Below are 4,016 nucleotides of genomic sequence, written 5' to 3'. Positions count from 1 at the left end.
TGTGTGTGTGTGTGTGTGTGTGTGTATGTGTGTGTGTGTGTGTACTGGGGCCTAGCATTAGGGCCTAGTCCCTGTCCCTGAGCATTTTTTGCTCAAAGATGGTGTTCTACTACCTGAAACACAATTCTATTTCTGGATTTTTCTGATGGTTAACTGGAAATAGGTGTCTCACAGACTTTCCTGCCAGGGCTGGATCCTCAAATCTCAGCCTCCTGAATAGCTGGGTTTACAGGCCTAAGCCATTGGTATCTAACCTCAGCTACATTTAAATGGTGATGTGTAATTAGGTTGAAATATATTTTGGGTCTATTTTTTATCCTAAGGTAAATGATTTTGTTTTTTCTTTGGTGCAAGTCCTGGGACTTAAGCTTGAAGCCTTGGAATCTTGCTTGACTTTTTCACTATATCACCTAAACAACACCTCCACTTCTGGCTTTTGGCTGGTTAGCTGGAGTTAAGAATCTTTCAGCCTGGTCTACCTTCAAACCACAATCCTCAAATCTCTGTCTTCTGAGACGCTAGGACCTAAGGTCAATGGTTATAAGGTGGAAGTAATTGTGGAGAGGTCTCCGATTTTTGTTCTGACACTTCAAAAGCATAAACTCAGTGCCTTCTGTGATATAGCATAGTAACTTTTAAGTAAAATACTTGAATAAACACTTGGGAAATGTGGCAAGAATCACTTGTTAGCATACCAACAAGAACATGGAAGTAGGAAGAAATACCTACACCTTCCACTTTCCAGGATAAATGACAAATTTGAAATTGATGCTAGAATAACTTTTTCACTGCTCAGTTTTAATTTTGAAGGTTTAAGACAATACATTTTTATGTAAATATTTGAATTCTCTGGGATTCATATGTTAAAGAATAATCGCCAAGATATTGGTAGTTGAGGGTCTTTGTAAGGAAGTTATTAGGGTGGAGCCCTCATTAATGGTAATCAGTGCCCCTGTGGAAAAGATGCCCAGAACTCTTCACTTTGTCAGCATGAGAGAAAACAAACAGAAGACTATGAACCAGGAATTAAGCCTGCACCAAATACCATGCCAACTGATGCCTTCATCTTGAGCTTCCAACTCTCCAGGACTATTAGATGCATTTCTCGTGTTTATAAACCACCTAGATTATGGCATTTGTTAAAGAAGCCCAAATAGACTCTGACAGGCCACTGACAACATCTGTTTTCCTTTAGAGCAGACCGGCCTTGGCAGCAATAAGCACACCAATGAACCCAAAACAGTTGTGAAATCTACATTCAAGACCTTAGTATTGGCCCAAAAGCTAACATAAGAATTCTAAACTGCAGAGAAAGAAGAGCATCTGCCTGTAGAAGAAAATTAGCATAAACCCAACATACATACACAGTAATAGCAGCACTGATGTTGAGCTTTTATTTACAATATTAGGCCCATATTTACACATAAATACATGCACAAATATTATATAAAAATCAGATAATGCATTAATGTAGACATATATTTACATATAGGTAAATGATACAATTTTAAGCAAACTGAAGGGAAAAAATCACTATAATAACATCAAATTAAATAAAATCAAGCCAATAGTTGAAAGTAAAAAGATTTTTACATTGATAAAAGTTAACTCCATCTCAAATTTAAATGATTCAGAATTCATTCAGAAAAAGATTAACACATTTGACTATATAATAAATTCAAAATGTCTACATTTTGAGACTCTGCGTTCTTGGATCACTCTTTGAATTTTTTATGATGCTATTGCACATGAATGAAAATTTTGGCACATAGTCTTTGACTGTCGCAGACTAATTGCTTGTACATGACTGAACCCAAAATACTTAATGAGGTGAGTTGAGGGGCATTGGGATAAGCCTTACATTAGAAACTGGTCACATTGTTCCTGTATCAAGTAAGCCTAGACCAAAACAAGATGGTCATCCCAGTAGTAGTACAGAGAGAACAAATATATAAGGGCTTAAGGAAGTATTAGATGACAAAGGTATGAAACAGTGCATAAATTGTATCAGCTGTACAGCTAGGCAATTCACAGAAGATAACTGCATGATGCCAGTATCTTGACACGTACACAGTTTAATTATCAGACAGCATATTATAAAACAATAATGAACTCTTATCATTTTTAGATAGACAAGCATTGGGAACTTGATCATTTCTAGTGTTAAATTAAATTGTAAGTGCATAAAAATGGTTTTTTGCATTGACTATTCCATGAAAAGAAAAGCACAAAATTCAGAGGATATTCAGAACAATTTGTAACATTGTGCCTCTTTAAAGCATATTTAGTTCTTCTTAAGGGATATAAGTTATTTTTTTCTCTAACACCAAAAACCATCCCTAGGAACTACTTAATTATAAATTCAAAAGATATGCTATCTGCTTTTACCCTCCATACCTAAAATACTGTAGCAAAGCACAAGCAGGGTTTCAGCATTAGAATATTTCATTAAAAAGAAAAACAATAGGAACACCTAACACAGAAATAAAAGGATCTTACTTGTCCAGAATTGTAAACACCTCTCCAATATCTCCCATATCCCTTTTGGATGTCCTGTCCACCATTCAACTCGAAGCCTAATGATGCCTTCTATGTGATTCTTCACCATCAATGATGTTCTCTAGTAAAATCACAACTGGTGCCTTAATTACAAAGCTCAGTAAACATCACTTCCAGTTATTAATTTATTTGTTATCAATTTTGTCATTAACCTCCCCAAAACCTATTTCTTAGACATAGTTCCCAATTTGATCCTTATCCTTGCTTTATCCCCTAAATACCTTTTTGTCTTTATTATGTGTCTTAAATAACTGTCTTAGACTAAAATAAAACTCCCTAGTCTGATTTTGCTCACATATCTGAACTTCTTTGCTAAAATGAGATTTAAAAAAAATAGCACAACATCTTATTTTCCAGCTTATTGTGCATTCTTTGAAATCTCAAATTCAGATAGTTTATCCAAATTGTAGAAAAATTATTTTTCCTAGATTCTTTGTTTATCCTCTTAAACTACTTAATACTCTCATGGGTTTATCTCTTCTTTTAGTAACATGTTATACATAGCAAATAACAGATAGACAATACATCTTTTCCTGTAGAAACACAGGTTCTGTATTTGGTGTGTGTGAGCAGTTGAAAGTAAGAAATAATCTGAATGAATTTTGATTCTATATAATAGTTTCAATATCTTTAGTCTCCAATACCTGATTTCCTTTGATTAACAGAAATCAGTGTCACAGACTTTATGCTTTTATTATAAGAGAACTTAGATCAAAAATAGCAACTTTTATATTAATTAGAGTGAGAATTCTAATTTTGATTGTCAATATGACTGGATTGAGAAATGTCATGGAGATCAGTAAAATACACTCTGTGTCATCTTGTTGTAAGAGGTATAAATCGTAATGATTTCCCATTATTGATTGAAAATTAGGTGAATGAAAATTTGATTAAGATCAAGTACATCAAATATCTCCTTTGCATTTGACCTTTTCCCTTTCAAAATAACAAGTGTCCTAAATCTATATGAATAACTTGTTCCCATTAACATCTATAATTCAGTGATTTTAGTATTTATTGTTAATCTTTGCCTGAATCACTTATGACAACGATGCTTATAAGTTATAGTCTTCTACTTGTATCATTCCTTCTGAACATATTATCAGGTATTGTTCTGCTTACAAGATCTATTTTATTTTTTCCCTATTATTTGGTGTCCCGACCTGCAGGACGTCAAGGAGGGCAGTGAACCTAAGCTAGAAGGAATGAAGGGACAAGAGACACGAAGAATGACAGCAAGACAAGGGTTCTGATCAAGCTTCAAATTTTTATTTTTCACACAGGGGTATTTATATGCTTGGAATAAGGAAGCTTTTTTCATTGGCCGTTAAGGAAGCTTTTTCATTGGCCATAGCAGTACAGGATGTTTACTTAGGGCAGGAGGAAAGGGTGGTCTTTAGCAGCTGCAGGATGTTTACTTAGGGCAGGAGGAAAGGGTGGGCATTAGCAGTTGGAGG

This window comes from Dipodomys ordii, unplaced genomic scaffold, assembly GCF_000151885.1.
Source record: "Dipodomys ordii isolate 6190 unplaced genomic scaffold, Dord_2.0 Scaffold139, whole genome shotgun sequence".
Taxonomy (NCBI): Eukaryota; Metazoa; Chordata; class Mammalia; order Rodentia; family Heteromyidae; genus Dipodomys; species Dipodomys ordii.
Note: the sequence above shows the minus strand (reverse complement) of the source record.